The sequence below is a fragment of the Oncorhynchus mykiss genome, chromosome 21 (assembly GCF_013265735.2).
Source record: "Oncorhynchus mykiss isolate Arlee chromosome 21, USDA_OmykA_1.1, whole genome shotgun sequence".
Taxonomy (NCBI): domain Eukaryota; kingdom Metazoa; phylum Chordata; class Actinopteri; order Salmoniformes; family Salmonidae; genus Oncorhynchus; species Oncorhynchus mykiss.
In genome coordinates, this window is record NC_048585.1 from 41,432,260 (window position 1) to 41,450,097 (window position 17,838).

Consider the following 17,838-nt stretch of genomic DNA (forward strand, 5'->3'; position numbering starts at 1 on the left):
TTGGCGTACATATACACACAAACACACTGGACCAACATTGTCCTTCTCGCAAGATAAATATAAATGCTAAGGTTTTTCATGCCAGATTTACATCATTTACGTTGTCATACCAGCCAGATTAATAGGAATAAATTATATGTTCCTTGGAGAACACAGAATGATCAAGCTATTGAGTAACAGAAGATCAGAGACCATTGACAGCCATTTTACCAGTAGGTATCGTAACTTGTCATCTTTCATGTTCAACAACACACCAATCACATGTGACAACAGGAAACACAGCAGGTCAAAAGCAAGCTTACTGTAAGGCCAGGAAGGTCTTCCACATCACTAGAAACAGAAAGACAGCATCCCTGGGTGGGCTCAAATCACCAACTTTTAAATTAACAGTCTAACGCGCCAACCAATTGCACCACAGAGACTTGTGGTTATACTGACCCTCAGCAGGCCAAAGACTCATGGAAGCTCAAGCCAAGTCAGGAAGGGTCAGTTCACAGCATCTCCACAATCTGAAAAATGTCATCCCTGGGTGGTGATGATGCACCAACCTTTAGATTGACAGTCAAACACGCTAACTGATTGCACTAGAGAGGCTTGTGTTGGCATTGACCATCAGCAGGGCAAAATAACAGGAATCTCATTACAGGTCCAGGATGTCACATCCACATCATGGAGCACAACAAACTGAGAACTGTCGTCCCTGGGTGGGCTCGAACCACCAACCTTTAGATTAACAGTCTAACGCGCTAACCAATTGCGCCACAGAGACTTGTGGTGTATTTGACCGTGACGCTTGATCTCTGGCCATTTGTGCTCTCATCCAACTGAACATGGAGTTTACGAAACAACAACACTTTGTTCCAATGGTTGTGTTAACGTGCATCAAAAGTGCAGCAACATTTTCGAGGAAGTAGACCTATAGTTTTCTAATGTTTGTTAGCTTTTTGAATGGCCTTAAAAGGGCAAAAATGTAGCGCAATGTTCGTCAGCGCAACATTATATTAAAAGGCATCTGGCAGGAGTAAATTCAGCCGCAATCACAAATATATTCTGATAAATATATATTTTAAACAACTGCATTTTCACAAATGTAATATATAATCGCCAAGCCCATTCAAAATAATTAGGGGACTGACTCCGGAAGAATGATGAAGTGGCTAGTCACTTTCATGGCGTATTGGCGTACATATACACACAAACACACTGGACCAACATTGTCCTTCTCGCAAGATAAATATAAATGCTAAGGTTTTTCATGCCAGATTTACATCATTTACGTTGTCATACCAGCCAGATTAATAAGAATAAATTATATGTTCCTTGGAGAACACAGAATGATCAAGCTATTGAGTAACAGAAGATCAGAGACCATTGACAACCATTTTACCAGTAGGTATGATAACTTGTCATCTTTCATGTTCAACAACACACCAATCACATGTGACAACAGGAAACACAGCAGGTCAAAAGCAAGCTTACTGTAAGGCCAGGAAGGTCTTCCACATCACTAGAAACAGAAAGACAGCATTCCTGGGTGGGCTCAAATCACCAACTTTTAAATTAACAGTCTAACACGCCAACCAATTGCACCACAGAGACTTGTGGTTATACTGATCCTCAGCAGGCCAAAGTCTCATGGAAGCTCAAGCCAAGTCAGGAAGGGTCAGTTCACATCTCCACAATCTGAAAAATGTCATCCCTGGGTGGTGATGATGCACCAACCTTTAGATTGACAGTCAAACACGCTAACTGATTGCACTAGAGAGGCTTGTGTTGGCATTGACCGGGGCAAAATAACAGGAATCTCATTACAGGTCCAGGATGTCACATCCACATCATGGAGCACAACAAACTGACAACTGTCGTCCCTGGGTGGGCTCGAACCACCAACCTTTAGATTAACAGTCTAACGCTCTAACCAATTACGCCACAGAGACTTGTGGTGTATATGACCCTGACGCTTGATCGATGGCCATTTGTGCTCTCATCCAACTGAACATGGAGTTTACGAAACAACAACACTTTGTTCCAATTGTTGTGTTAACGTGCATCAAAAGTGCAGCAACATTTTCAAGGAAGTAGACCTATAGTTTTCTAATGTTTGTTAGCTTTTTGAATGGCCTTAAAAGGGCAAAAATGTAGCGCAATGTTCGTCAGCGCAACATTATATTAAAAGGCATCTGGCAGGAGTAAATTCAGCCGCAATCACAAATATATTCTGATAAATATATATTTTAAACAACTGCATTTTCACAAATGTAATATATAATCGCCAAGCCCATTCAAAATAATTAGGGGACTGACTCCGGAAGAGTCTAGTCACTTTCATGGCGTATTGGCGTACATATACACACAAACACACTGGACCAACATTGTCCTTCTCGCAAGATAAATATAAATGCTAAGGTTTTTCATGCCAGATTTACATCATTTACGTTGTCATACCAGCCAGATTAATAGGAATAAATTATATGTTCCTTGGAGAACACAGAATGATCAAGCTATTGAGTAACAGAAGATCAGAGACCATTGACAGCCATTTTACCAGTAGGTATCGTAACTTGTCATCTTTCATGTTCAACAACACACCAATCACATGTGACAACAGGAAACACAGCAGGTCAAAAGCAAGCTTACTGTAAGGCCAGGAAGGTCTTCCACATCACTAGAAACAGAAAGACAGCATCCCTGGGTGGGCTCAAATCACCAACTTTTAAATTAACAGTCTAACGCGCCAACCAATTGCACCACAGAGACTTGTGGTTATACTGACCCTCAGCAGGCCAAAGACTCATGGAAGCTCAAGCCAAGTCAGGAAGGGTCAGTTCACAGCATCTCCACAATCTGAAAAATGTCATCCCTGGGTGGTGATGATGCACCAACCTTTAGATTGACAGTCAAACACGCTAACTGATTGCACTAGAGAGGCTTGTGTTGGCATTGACCATCAGCAGGGCAAAATAACAGGAATCTCATTACAGGTCCAGGATGTCACATCCACATCATGGAGCACAACAAACTGAGAACTGTCGTCCCTGGGTGGGCTCGAACCACCAACCTTTAGATTAACAGTCTAACGCGCTAACCAATTGCGCCACAGAGACTTGTGGTGTATTTGACCGTGACGCTTGATCTCTGGCCATTTGTGCTCTCATCCAACTGAACATGGAGTTTACGAAACAACAACACTTTGTTCCAATGGTTGTGTTAACGTGCATCAAAAGTGCAGCAACATTTTCGAGGAAGTAGACCTATAGTTTTCTAATGTTTGTTAGCTTTTTGAATGGCCTTAAAAGGGCAAAAATGTAGCGCAATGTTCGTCAGCGCAACATTATATTAAAAGGCATCTGGCAGGAGTAAATTCAGCCGCAATCACAAATATATTCTGATAAATATATATTTTAAACAACTGCATTTTCACAAATGTAATATATAATCGCCAAGCCCATTCAAAATAATTAGGGGACTGACTCCGGAAGAATGATGAAGTGGCTAGTCACTTTCATGGCGTATTGGCGTACATATACACACAAACACACTGGACCAACATTGTCCTTCTCGCAAGATAAATATAAATGCTAAGGTTTTTCATGCCAGATTTACATCATTTACGTTGTCATACCAGCCAGATTAATAAGAATAAATTATATGTTCCTTGGAGAACACAGAATGATCAAGCTATTGAGTAACAGAAGATCAGAGACCATTGACAACCATTTTACCAGTAGGTATGATAACTTGTCATCTTTCATGTTCAACAACACACCAATCACATGTGACAACAGGAAACACAGCAGGTCAAAAGCAAGCTTACTGTAAGGCCAGGAAGGTCTTCCACATCACTAGAAACAGAAAGACAGCATTCCTGGGTGGGCTCAAATCACCAACTTTTAAATTAACAGTCTAACACGCCAACCAATTGCACCACAGAGACTTGTGGTTATACTGATCCTCAGCAGGCCAAAGTCTCATGGAAGCTCAAGCCAAGTCAGGAAGGGTCAGTTCACATCTCCACAATCTGAAAAATGTCATCCCTGGGTGGTGATGATGCACCAACCTTTAGATTGACAGTCAAACACGCTAACTGATTGCACTAGAGAGGCTTGTGTTGGCATTGACCGGGGCAAAATAACAGGAATCTCATTACAGGTCCAGGATGTCACATCCACATCATGGAGCACAACAAACTGACAACTGTCGTCCCTGGGTGGGCTCGAACCACCAACCTTTAGATTAACAGTCTAACGCTCTAACCAATTACGCCACAGAGACTTGTGGTGTATATGACCCTGACGCTTGATCGATGGCCATTTGTGCTCTCATCCAACTGAACATGGAGTTTACGAAACAACAACACTTTGTTCCAATTGTTGTGTTAACGTGCATCAAAAGTGCAGCAACATTTTCAAGGAAGTAGACCTATAGTTTTCTAATGTTTGTTAGCTTTTTGAATGGCCTTAAAAGGGCAAAAATGTAGCGCAATGTTCGTCAGCGCAACATTATATTAAAAGGCATCTGGCAGGAGTAAATTCAGCCGCAATCACAAATATATTCTGATAAATATATATTTTAAACAACTGCATTTTCACAAATGTAATATATAATCGCCAAGCCCATTCAAAATAATTAGGGGACTGACTCCGGAAGAGTCTAGTCACTTTCATGGCGTATTGGCGTACATATACACACAAACACACTGGACCAACATTGTCCTTCTCGCAAGATAAATATAAATGCTAAGGTTTTTCATGCCAGATTTACATCATTTACGTTGTCATACCAGCCAGATTAATAGGAATAATTATATGTTCCTTGGAGAACACAGAATGATCAAGCTATTGAGTAACAGAAGATCAGAGACCATTGACAGCCATTTTACCAGTAGGTATCGTAACTTGTCATCTTTCATGTTCAACAACACACCAATCACATGTGACAACAGGAAACACAGCAGGTCAAAAGCAAGCTTACTGTAAGGCCAGGAAGGTCTTCCACATCACTAGAAACAGAAAGACAGCATCCCTGGGTGGGCTCAAATCACCAACTTTTAAATTAACAGTCTAACGCGCCAACCAATTGCACCACAGAGACTTGTGGTTATACTGACCCTCAGCAGGCCAAAGACTCATGGAAGCTCAAGCCAAGTCAGGAAGGGTCAGTTCACAGCATCTCCACAATCTGAAAAATGTCATCCCTGGGTGGTGATGATGCACCAACCTTTAGATTGACAGTCAAACACGCTAACTGATTGCACTAGAGAGGCTTGTGTTGGCATTGACCATCAGCAGGGCAAAATAACAGGAATCTCATTACAGGTCCAGGATGTCACATCCACATCATGGAGCACAACAAACTGAGAACTGTCGTCCCTGGGTGGGCTCGAACCACCAACCTTTAGATTAACAGTCTAACTCGCTAACCAATTGCGCCACAGAGACTTGTGGTGTATTTGACCTTGACGCTTGATCTCTGGCCATTTGTGCTCTCATCCAACTGAACATGGAGTTTACGAAACAACAACACTTTGTTCCAATGGTTGTGTTAACGTGCATCAAAAGTGCAGCAACATTTTCAAGGAAGTAGACCTGTAGTTTTCTAATGTTTGTTAGCTTTTTGAATGGCCTTATAAGGGCAAAAATGTAGCGCAATGTTCGTCAGCGCAACATTATATTAAAAGGCATCTGGCAGGAGTAATTTCAGCCGCAATCACAAATATATTCTGATAAATATATATTTTAAACAACTGCATTTTCACAAATGTAATATATAATCGCCAAGCCCATTCAAAAATAATTAGGGACTGACTCCGGAAGAATGATGAAGTGGCTAGTCACTTTCATGGCGTATTGGCGTACATATACACACAAACACACTGGACCAACATTGTCCTTCTCGCAAGATAAATATAAATGCTAAGGTTTTTCATGCCAGATTGACATAATTTACGTTGTCATACCAGCCAGATTAATAAGAATAAATTATATGTTCCTTGGAGAACACAGAATGATCAAGCTATTGAGTAACAGAAGATCAGAGACCATTGACAGCCATTTTACCAGTAGGTATCGTAACTTGTCATCTTTCATGTTCAACAACACACCAATCACATGTGACAACAGGAAACACAGCAGGTCAAAAGCAAGCTTACTGTAAGGCCAGGAAGGTCTTCCACATCACTAGAAACAGAAAGACAGCATTCCTGGGTGGGCTCAAATCACCAACTTTTAAATTAACAGTCTAACGCGCCAACCAATTGCACCACAGAGACTTGTGGTTATACTGACCCTCAGCAGGCCAAAGACTCATGGAAGCTCAAGCCAAGTCAGGAAGGGTCAGTTCACAGCATCTCCACAATCTGAAAAATGTCATCCCTGGGTGGTGATGATGCACCAACCTTTAGATTGACAGTCAAACACGCTAACTGATTGCACTAGAGAGGCTTGTGTTGGCATTGACCAGGGCAAAATAACAGGAATCTCATTACAGGATGTCACATCCACATCATGGAGCACAACAAACTGAGAACTGTCGTCCCTGGGTGGGGTCAAACCACCAACCTTTAGATTAACAGTCTAACGCACTAACCAATTGCGCCACAGAGACTTGTGGTGTATTTGACCCTGACGCTTGATCTCTGGCCATTTGTGCTCTCATCTAACCGAACATGGAGTTTACGAAACAACAACACTTTGTTCCAATGGTTGTGTTAACGTGCATCAAAAGTGCAGCAACATTTTCAAGGAAGTAGACCTGTAGTTTTCTAATGTTTGTTAGCTTTTTGAATGGCCTTATAAGGGCAAAAATGTAGCGCAATGTTCGTCAGCGCAACATTATATTAAAAGGCATCTGGCAGGAGTAAATTCAGCTGCAATCACAAATATATTCTGATAAATTTATATTTTAAACAACTGCATTTTCACAAATGTAATATATAATCGCCAAGCCCATTCAAAAATAATTAGGGGACTGACTCCGGAAGAATGATGAAGTGGCTAGTCACTTTTATGGTGTATTGGCGTACATATACACACAAACACACTGGACCAACATTGTCCTTCTCGCAAGATAAATATAAATGCTAAGGTTTTTCATGCCAGATTGACATAATTTACGTTGTCATACCAGCCAGATTAATAAGAATAAATTATATGTTCCTTGGAGAACACAGAATGATCAAGCTATTGAGTAACAGAAGATCAGAGACCATTGACAGCCATTTTACCAGTAGGTATCATAACTTGTCATCTTTCATGTTCAACAAATCAAATCAAATCAAATCAAATCACATTTTATTTGTCACATACACATGGTTAGCAGATGTTAATGCGAGTGTAGCGAAATGCTTGTGCTTCTAGTTCCGACAATGCAGTAATAACCATCAAGTAATCTAACTAACAATTCCAAAACTACTGTCTTGTACACAGTGTGAGGGGATAAAGAATATGTACATAAGGATATATGAATGAGTGATGGTACAGGGCAGCATAGGCAAGATACAGTAGATGGTATCGAGTACAGTATATACATATGAGATGAGTATGTAAACAAAGTGGCATAGTTAAAGTGGCTAGTGATACATGTATTACACAAGGATACAGTCGATGATATAGAGTACAGTATATACGTATGCATATGAGATGAATAATGTAGGGTAAGTAACATTATATAAGGTAGCATTGTTTAAAGTGGCTAGTGATATATTTACATCATTTCCCATTATTAAAGTGGCTGGAGTTGAGTCAGTGTCAGTGTGTTGGCGACAGCCACTCAATGTTAGTGGTGGCTGTTTAACAGTCTGATGGCCTTGAGATAGAAGCTGTTTTTCAGTCTCTCGGTCCCAGCTTTGATGCACCTGTACTGACCTCGCCTTCTGGATGATAGCGGGGTGAACAGGCAGTGGCTCGGGTGGTTGATGTCCTTGATGATCTTTATGGCCTTCCTGTGACATCGGGTGGTGTAGGTGTCCTGGAGGGCAGGTAGTTTGCCCCCGGTGATGCGTTGTGCAGACCTCACTACCCTCTGGAGAGCCTTACGGTTGAGGGCGGAGCAGTTGCCGTACCAGGCGGTGATACAGCCCGCCAGGATGCTCTCGATTGTGCATCTGTAGAAGTTTGTGAGTGCTTTTGGTGACAAGCCAAATTTCTTCAGCCTCCTAAGGTTGAAGAGGCGCTGCTGCGCCTTCTTCACAATGCTGTCTGTGTGAGTGGACCAATTCAGTTTGTCCGTGATGTGTATGCCGAGGAACTTAAAACTTGCTACCCTCTCCACTACTGTTCCATCGATGTGGATAGGGGGGTGTTCCCTCTGCTGTTTCCTGAAGTCCACAATCATCTCCTTAGTTTTGTTGACGTTGAGTGTGAGGTTATTTTCCTGACACCACACTCCGAGGGCCCTCACCTCCTCCCTGTAGGCCGTCTCGTCATTGTTGGTAATCAAGCCTACCACTGTTGTGTCGTCCGCAAACTTGATGATTGAGTTGGAGGCGTGCGTGGCCACGCAGTCGTGGGTGAACAGGGAGTACAGGAGAGGGCTCAGAACGCACCCTTGTGGGGCCCCAGTGTTGAGGATCAGCGGGGAGGAGATGTTGTTGCCTACCCTCACCACCTGGGGGCGGCCCGTCAGGAAGTCCAGTACCCAGTTGCACAGGGCGGGGTCGAGACCCAGGGTCTCGAGCTTGATGACGAGCTTGGAGGGTACTATGGTGTTGAATGCCGAGCTGTAGTCAATGAACAGCATTCTCACATAGGTATTCCTCTTGTCCAGATGGGTTAGGGCAGTGTGCAGTGTGGTTGAGATTGCATCGTCTGTGGACCTATTTGGGCGGTAAGCAAATTGGAGTGGGTCTAGGGTGTCAGGTAGGGTGGAGGTGATATGGTCCTTGACTAGTCTCTCAAAGCACTTCATGATGACGGAAGTGAGTGCTACGGGGCGGTAGTCGTTTAGCTCAGTTACCTTAGCTTTCTTGGGAACAGGAACAATGGTGGCCCTCTTGAAGCATGTGGGAACAGCAGACTGGTATAGGGATTGATTGAATATGTCCGTAAACACACCGGCCAGCTGGTCTGCGCATGCTCTGAGGGTGCGGCTGGGGATGCCGTCTGGGCCTGCAGCCTTGCGAGGGTTAACACGTTTAAATGTCTTACTCACCTCGGCTGCAGTGAAGGAGAGACCGCAAGTTTTCGTTGCAGGCCGTGTCAGTGGCACTGTATTGTCCTCAAAGCGGGCAAAAAAGTTATTTAGTCTGCCTGGGAGCAGGACATCCTGGTCCGTGACTGGGCTGGATTTCTTCCTGTAGTCCGTGATTGACTGTAGACCCTGCCACATGCCTCTTGTGTCTGAGCCGTTGAATTGAGATTCTACTTTGTCTCTGTACTGACGCTTAGCTTGTTTGATAGCCTTGCGGAGGGAATAGCTGCACTGTTTGTATTCGGTCATGTTACCAGACACCTGATTAAAAGCAGTGGTTCGCGCTTTCAGTTTCACGCGAATGCTGCCATCAATCCACGGTTTCTGGTTAGGGAATGTTTTAATCGTTGCTATGGGAACGACATCTTCAACGCACGTTCTAATGAACTCGCACACCGAATCAGCGTATTCGTCAATGTTGTTTTCTGACGCAATACGAAACATGTCCCAGTCCACGTGATGGAAGCAGTCTTGGAGTGTGGAGTCAGCTTGGTCGGACCAGCGTTGGACAGACCTCAGCGTGGGAGCCTCTTGTTTTAGTTTCTGTCTGTAGGCAGGGATCAACAAAATGGAGTTGTGGTCAGCTTTTCCGAAAGGGGGGCGGGGCAGGGCCTTATATGTGTCGCGGAAGTTAGAGTAACAATGATCCAAGGTCTTTCCACCCCTGGTTGCACAATCGATATGCTGATAAAATGTAGGGAGTCTTGTTTTCAGATTAGCCTTGACCTGTTAAGGATATGGCAGACATACGCCCCCTTTGGAGAGATTGGGTACCCCTAGTAAACTGGAAAAAAAATCTGTCAAAAATGGCTAATATATGCAAATAAAAATTATTATTGGATAGAAAACACTCTAAAGATTCTAAAACCGTTGGAATTATGTCTGTAAGTATAGCAGAACTCACAGGGCAGGCATTCTTCCAAACTAGTTTTTGTGGCCATGAAAGTTGGAGCAACTTTGACGTCATGGCCCCCACCCTTCCCAACGAGCTATGATTCTGGGGACACTCTCTATCTCTTCCGCTAGATGTCCTCTTTCATTAGAGCTTCAAATCGTTCAAATCCCGCGAGAATTGACCCTATGGGAGTGAAATTAGTGCGTGCCACGAGAGAATAGGCTGTGCGTATGGGCGCGAATTGGTCCCAGCCATTCCTTTGTTTCCAGCACTCAAGAGAAGGGCAGACGATGGCCGATTGAATTGAAGTTTGTTTTGCATGTCTAAAACATCATAAAGCTTGCTTCTGCACTTAGTTTGACCTGTTTAGTCGACATATAATGTGTAATTTTGAAGTTTTGATGCGCAACTTATCCGGACCAGAGGACGTTTTGGGTGCATTTCAGCTGATGTTATTAGCAGTAGCTAATACAAAGACGCAAGACTTGAAACCAAACGATGTATTGGGTAAGTATGAAGCCTTCCAGAACATTCTGAACGAAGACCATCGAAGGTAAGGGAATATTTATGCTTAAATCTGTGTTTCTGTTGACTCCAACATTACGTGGAAATGTAGCTTGGAACTGAGCGCTGTCTCAGCATATGGAATAGTGTGCGATTTCTGTAACGTTAAAAATAAATCTAACACAGCGGTTGCATAAAGAAGCAGTGTATCTTTCTAACTATATGTAGAACATGTATATTTAGTCAAAGTTTATGATGTCTATTTACGTTATCTTGCCGCGCTACATAGATTTCCTGCGGGCATTTTTGAGTAATTTCTGAAGGTGAACTCACTGTAAATGGACATTTATGGATATAAATGGCATATTATTGAAAAAAAAAAATATGTACTGTGTAATATGTCATATTACTGTCATCTGATGAAGATTTTCAAAAGGTTAGTGAGCGATTTATTTTTTAATCCTGCGTTTGTTGATTGCATGTTTTGGCTATTGAAATGAGCTGTGTCTGGTGGTGGTTTTACATATATATGTGCTATGTTTTCGCCGTAAAACATTTTAGAAATCTGACTTGCTGGCTAGATGAACAAGGTGTTTATCTTTCATTTGAGCTATTGGACTTGTTAATGTGTGGAGGTTAAATATTTTTAAGAATATTTTTGCGTTCCATGCGCCACCGGAAACCAGTATCGTAGACAGGTTAAAATCCCCAGCTACAATGAATGCAGCCTCCGGATAAATGGTTTCCAGTTTGCAAAGAGTCAAATAAAGTTCATTCAGAGCCAACGATGTGTCTGCTTGGGGGGGGATATATACGGCTGTGATTATAATCAAAGAGAATTCTCTTGGTAGATAATGCGGTCTACATTTGATTGTGAGGAATTCTAAATCAGGTGAACAGAAGGATTTGAGTTCCTGTATGTTTATTTCATCACACCATGTCACGTTAGTCATAAGGCATACGCCCCCGCCCCTCTTCTTACCAGAAAGATGTTTGTTTCTGTCTGAGCGATGCGTGGAGAAACCCGTTGGCTGCACTGCTTCGGATAGCGTCTCTCCAGTAAGCCACGTTTCCGTGAAGCAAAGAACGTTACAGTCTCTGATGTCCCTCTGGAATGCTACCCTTGCTCGGATTTCATCAACCTTGTTGTCAAGAGACTGGACATTGGCAAGAAGAATGCTAGGGAATGGTGCACGGTGTGCCCGTCTCCGGAGTCTGACCAGAAGACCGCCTCGTTTCCCTCTTTTTCGGAGTCGTTTTTTTCGGTCGCTGCATGGGATCCACTCCGTTGTCCTGTTTGTAAGGCAGAACACAGGATCTGCGTCGCGAAAAACATATTCTTGGTCGTACTGATGGTGAGTTGACGCTGATCTTATATTCAGTAGTTCTTCTCGACTGTATGTAATGAAACCTAAGATGACCTGGGGTACTAATGTAAGAAATAACACGTAAAAAAACAAAAAACTGCATAGTTTCCTAGGAACGCGAAGCGAGGCGGCCATCTCTGTCGGCGCCGGAAATCATGTGACAACAGGAAACACAGCAGGTCAAAAGCAAGCTTACTGTAAGGCCAGGAAGGTCTTCCACATCACTAGAAACAGAAAGACAGCATCCCTGGGTGGGCTCAAATCACCAACTTTTAAATTAACAGTCTAACGCGCCAACCAATTGCACCACAGAGACTTGTGGTTATACTGACCCTCAGCAGGCCAAAGACTCATGGAAGCTCAAGCCAAGTCAGGAAGGGTCAGTTCACAGCATCTCCACAATCTGAAAAATGTCATCCCTGGGTGGTGATGATGCACCAACCTTTAGATTGACAGTCTAACGCGCTAACCAATTGCGCCACAGAGACTTGTGGTGTATTTGACCCTGACGCTTGATCACTGGCCATTTGTGCTCTCATCCAACTGAACATGGAGTTTACGAAACAACAACACTTTGTTCCAATGGTTGTGTTAACGTGCATCAAAAGTGCAGCAACATTTTCAAGGAAGTAGACCTGTAGTTTTCTAATGTTTGTTAGCTTTTTGAATGGCCTTATAAGGGCAAAAATGTAGCGCAATGTTCGTCAGCGCAACATTATATTAAAAGGCATCTGGCAGGAGTAATTTCAGCCGCAATCACAAATATATTCTGATAAATATATATTTTAAACAACTGCATTTTCACAAATGTAATATATAATCGCCAAGCCCATTCAAAATAATTAGGGGACTGACTCCGGAAGAATGATGAAGTGGCTAGTCACTTTCATGGCGTATTGGCGTACATATACACACAAACACACTGGACCAACATTGTCCTTCTCGCAAGATAAATATAAATGCTAAGGTTTTTCATGCCAGATTGACATAATTTACGTTGTCATACCAGCCAGATTAATAAGAATAAATTATATGTTCCTTGGAGAACACAGAATGATCAAGCTATTGAGTAACAGAAGATCAGAGACCATTGACAGCCATTTTACCAGTAGGTATCGTAACTTGTCATCTTTCATGTTCAACAACACACCAATCACATGTGACAACAGGAAACACAGCAGGTCAAAAGCAAGCTTACTGTAAGGCCAGGAAGGTCTTCCACATCACTAGAAACAGAAAGACAGCATCCCTGGGTGGGCTCAAATCACCAACTTTTAAATTAACAGTCTAACGCGCCAACCAATTGCACCACAGAGACTTGTGGTTATACTGACCCTCAGCAGGCCAAAGACTCATGGAAGCTCAAGCCAAGTCAGGAAGGGTCAGTTCACAGCATCTCCACAATCTGAAAAATGTCATCCCTGGGTGGTGATGATGCACCAACCTTTAGATTGACAGTCAAACACGCTAACTGATTGCACTAGAGAGGCTTGTGTTGGCATTGACCGGGGCAAAATAACAGGAATCTCATTACAGGTCCAGGATGTCACATCCACATTATGGAGCACAACAAACTGACAACTGTCGTCCCTGGGTGGGCTCGAACCACCAACCTTTAGATTAACAGTCTAACGCGCTAACCAATTGCGCCACAGAGACTTGTGGTGTATTTGACCCTGACGCTTGATTCTGGCCATTTGTGCTCTCATCCAACTGAACATGGAGTTTACGAAACAACAACACTTTGTTCCAATGGTTGTGTTAACGTGCATCAAAAGTGCAGCAACATTTTCAAGGAAGTAGACCTGTAGTTTTCTAATGTTTGTTAGCTTTTTGAATGGCCTTATAAGGGCAAAAATGTAGCGCAATGTTCGTCAGCGCAACATTATATTAAAAGGCATCTGGCAGGAGTAATTTCAGCCGCAATCACAAATATATTCTGATAAATATATATTTTAAACAACTGCATTTTCACAAATGTAATATATAATCGCCAAGCCCATTCAAAATAATTAGGGGACTGACTCCGGAAGAATGATGAAGTGGCTAGTCACTTTCATGGCGTATTGGCGTACATATACACACAAACACACTGGACCAACATTGTCCTTCTCGCAAGATAAATATAAATGCTAAGGTTTTTCATGCCAGATTTACATCATTTACGTTGTCATACCAGCCAGATTAATAAGAATAAATTATATGTTCCTTGGAGAACACAGAATGATCAAGCTATTGAGTAACAGAAGATCAGAGACCATTGACAACCATTTTACCAGTAGGTATGATAACTTGTCATCTTTCATGTTCAACAACACACCAATCACATGTGACAGCAGGAAACACAGCAGGTCAAAAGCAAGCTTACTGTAAGGCCAGGAAGGTCTTCCACATCACTAGAAACAGAAAGACAGCATTCCTGGGTGGGCTCAAATCACCAACTTTTAAATTAACAGTCTAACGCGCCAACCAATTGCACCACAGAGACTTGTGGTTATACTGATCCTCAGCAGGCCAAAGTCTCATGGAAGCTCAAGCCAAGTCAGGAAGGGTCAGTTCACATCTCCACAATCTGAAAAATGTCATCCCTGGGTGGTGATGATGCACCAACCTTTAGATTGACAGTCAAACACGCTAACTGATTGCACTAGAGGCTTGTGTTGGCATTGACCGGGGCAAAATAACAGGAATCTCATTACAGGTCCAGGATGTCACATCCACATCATGGAGCACAACAAACTGACAACTGTCGTCCCTGGGTGGGCTCGAACCACCAACCTTTAGATTAACAGTCTAACGCGCTAACCAATTGCGCCACAGAGACTTGTGGTGTATATGACCCTGACGCTTGATCGATGGCCATTTGTGCTCTCATCCGACTGAACATGGAGTTTACGAAACAACAACACTTTGTTCCAATTGTTGTGTTAACGTGCATCAAAAGTGCAGCAACATTTTCAAGGAAGTAGACCTATAGTTTTCTAATGTTTGTTAGCTTTTTGAATGGCCTTAAAAGGGCAAAAAAGTAGCGCAATGTTCGTCAGCGCAACATTATATTAAAAGGCATCTGGCAGGAGTAAATTCAGCCGCAATCACAAATATATTCTGATAAATATATATTTTAAACAACTGCATTTTCACAAATGTAATATATAATCGCCAAGCCCATTCAAAATAATTAGGGGACTGACTCCGGAAGAATGATGAAGTGGCTAGTCACTTTCATGGCGTATTGGCGTACATATACACACAAACACACTGGACCAACATTGTCCTTCTCGCAAGATAAATATAAATGCTAAGGTTTTTCATGCCAGATTTACATCATTTACGTTGTCATACCAGCCAGATTAATAAGAATAAATTATATGTTCCTTGGAGAACACAGAATGATCAAGCTATTGAGTAACAGAAGATCAGAGACCATTGACAACCATTTTACCAGTAGGTATGATAACTTGTCATCTTTCATGTTCAACAACACACCAATCACATGTGACAACAGGAAACACAGCAGGTCAAAAGCAAGCTTACTGTAAGGCCAGGAAGGTCTTCCACATCACTAGAAACAGAAAGACAGCATTCCTGGGTGGGCTCAAATCACCAACTTTTAAATTAACAGTCTAACGCGCCAACCAATTGCACCACAGAGACTTGTGGTTATACTGATCCTCAGCAGGCCAAAGTCTCATGGAAGCTCAAGCCAAGTCAGGAAGGGTCAGTTCACATCTCCACAATCTGAAAAATGTCATCCCTGGGTGGTGATGATGCACCAACCTTTAGATTGACAGTCAAACACGCTAACTGATTGCACTAGAGGCTTGTGTTGGCATTGACCGGGGCAAAATAACAGGAATCTCATTACAGGTCCAGGATGTCACATCCACATCATGGAGCACAACAAACTGACAACTGTCGTCCCTGGATGGGCTCGAACCACCAACCTTTAGATTAACAGTCAAACGCGCTAACCAATTGTGCCACAGAGACTTGTGGTGTATATGACCCTGACGCTTGATCGATGGCCATTTGTGCTCTCATCCGACTGAACATGGAGTTTACGAAACAACAACACTTTGTTCCAATTGTTGTGTTAACGTGCATCAAAAGTGCAGCAACATTTTCAAGGAAGTAGACCTATAGTTTTCTAATGTTTGTTAGCTTTTTGAATGGCCTTAAAAGGGCAAAAATGTAGCGCAATGTTCGTCAGCGCAACATTATATTAAAAGGCATCTGGCAGGAGTAAATTCAGCCGCAATCACAAATATATTTTGATAAATATATATTTTAAACAACTGCATTTTCACAAATGTAATATATAATCGCCAAGCCCATTCAAAATAATTAGGGGACTGACTCCGGAAGAATGATGAAGTGGCTAGTCACTTTCATGGCGTATTGGCGTACATATACACACAAACACACTGGACCAACATTGTCCTTCTCGCGAGATAAATATAAATGCTAAGGTTTTTCATGCCAGATTGACATAATTTACGTTGTCATACCAGCCAGATTAATAAGAATAAATTATATGTTCCTTGGAGAAAACAGAATGATCAAGCTATTGAGTAACAGAAGATCAGAGACCATTGTCAGCCATTTTACCAGTAGGTATCGTAACTTGTCATCTTTCATGTTCAACAACACACCAATCACATGTGACAACAGGAAACACAGCAGGTCAAAAGCAAGCTTACTGTAAGGCCAGGAAGGTCTTCCACATCACTAGAAACAGAAAGACAGCATCCCTGGGTGGGCTCAAATCACCAACTTTTAAATTAACAGTCTAACGCGCCAACCAATTGCACCACAGAGACTTGTGGTTATACTGACCCTCAGCAGGCCAAAGACTCATGGAAGCTCAAGCCAAGTCAGGAAGGGTCAGTTCACAGCATCTCCACAATCTGAAAAATGTCATCCCTGGGTGGTGATGATGCACCAACCTTTAGATTGACAGTCAAACACGCTAACTGATTGCACTAGAGAGGCTTGTGTTGGCATTGACCATCAGCAGGGCAAAATAACAGGAATCTCATTACAGGTCCAGGATGTCACATCCACATAATGGAGCGCAACAAACTGAGAACTGTCGTCCCTGGGTGGGCTCGAACCACCAACCTTTAGATTAACAGTCTAACACGCTAACTGATTGCACTAGAGAGGCTTGTGTTGGCATTGACCATCAGCAGGGCAAAATAACAGGAATCTCATTACAGGTCCAGGATGTCACATCCACATGATGGAGCGCAACAAATTGAGAACTGTCGTCCCTGGGTGGGCTCGAACCAACAACCTTTAGATTAACAGTCTAACGCGCTAACCAATTGCACCACAGAGACTTGTGGTTATACTGATCCTCAGCAGGCCAAAGTCTCATGGAAGCTCAAGCCAAGTCAGGAAGGGTCAGTTCACATCTCCACAATCTGAAAAATGTCATCCCTGGGTGGTGATGATGCACCAACCTTTAGATTGACAGTCAAACACGCTAACTGATTGCACTAGAGAGGCTTGTGTTGGCATTGACCGGGGCAAAATAACAGGAATCTCATTACAGGTCCAGGATGTCACATCCACATTATGGAGCACAACAAACTGACAACTGTCGTCCCTGGGTGGGCTCGAACCACCAACCTTTAGATTAACAGTCTAACACGCTAACCAATTGCGCCACAGAGACTTGTGGTGTATATGACCCTGACGCTTGATCGATGGCCATTTGTGCTCTCATCCAACTGAACATGGAGTTTACGAAACAACAACACTTTGTTCCAATGGTTGTGTTAACGTGCATCAAAAGTGCAGCAACATTTTCAAGGAAGTAGACCTATAGTTTTCTAATGTTTGTTAGCTTTTTGAATGGCCTTAAAAGGGCAAAAATGTAGC

At 42.7% G+C, this 17,838-nt stretch overlaps 11 non-coding genes across 11 annotated transcripts; all 11 read right to left on the reverse strand.

Annotated features, from left to right (window-relative positions):
* Positions 1–695: 695 nt before the first annotated feature.
* Positions 696–769, reverse strand: trnan-guu. Its single transcript has one exon. It is a non-coding gene; the product is annotated as a tRNA-Asn (tRNA).
* A 1,094-nt stretch (positions 770–1,863) lies between these two features.
* On the reverse strand, positions 1,864–1,937 carry trnan-guu. The gene has a single exon. It is a non-coding gene; the product is annotated as a tRNA-Asn (tRNA).
* A 1,093-nt stretch (positions 1,938–3,030) lies between these two features.
* Positions 3,031–3,104, reverse strand: trnan-guu. Its single transcript has one exon. It is a non-coding gene; the product is annotated as a tRNA-Asn (tRNA).
* A 1,094-nt stretch (positions 3,105–4,198) lies between these two features.
* trnan-guu lies at positions 4,199–4,272 on the reverse strand. Its single transcript has one exon. It is a non-coding gene; the product is annotated as a tRNA-Asn (tRNA).
* Positions 4,273–5,364: 1,092 nt separating this feature from the next.
* trnan-guu lies at positions 5,365–5,438 on the reverse strand. The gene has a single exon. It is a non-coding gene; the product is annotated as a tRNA-Asn (tRNA).
* Positions 5,439–6,529: 1,091 nt separating this feature from the next.
* On the reverse strand, positions 6,530–6,603 carry trnan-guu. The gene has a single exon. It is a non-coding gene; the product is annotated as a tRNA-Asn (tRNA).
* A 6,934-nt stretch (positions 6,604–13,537) lies between these two features.
* Positions 13,538–13,611, reverse strand: trnan-guu. Its single transcript has one exon. It is a non-coding gene; the product is annotated as a tRNA-Asn (tRNA).
* Positions 13,612–14,702: 1,091 nt separating this feature from the next.
* trnan-guu lies at positions 14,703–14,776 on the reverse strand. The gene has a single exon. It is a non-coding gene; the product is annotated as a tRNA-Asn (tRNA).
* A 1,092-nt stretch (positions 14,777–15,868) lies between these two features.
* On the reverse strand, positions 15,869–15,942 carry trnan-guu. The gene has a single exon. It is a non-coding gene; the product is annotated as a tRNA-Asn (tRNA).
* A 1,278-nt stretch (positions 15,943–17,220) lies between these two features.
* On the reverse strand, positions 17,221–17,294 carry trnan-guu. Its single transcript has one exon. It is a non-coding gene; the product is annotated as a tRNA-Asn (tRNA).
* A 264-nt stretch (positions 17,295–17,558) lies between these two features.
* On the reverse strand, positions 17,559–17,632 carry trnan-guu. The gene has a single exon. It is a non-coding gene; the product is annotated as a tRNA-Asn (tRNA).
* Positions 17,633–17,838: the final 206 nt, after the last annotated feature.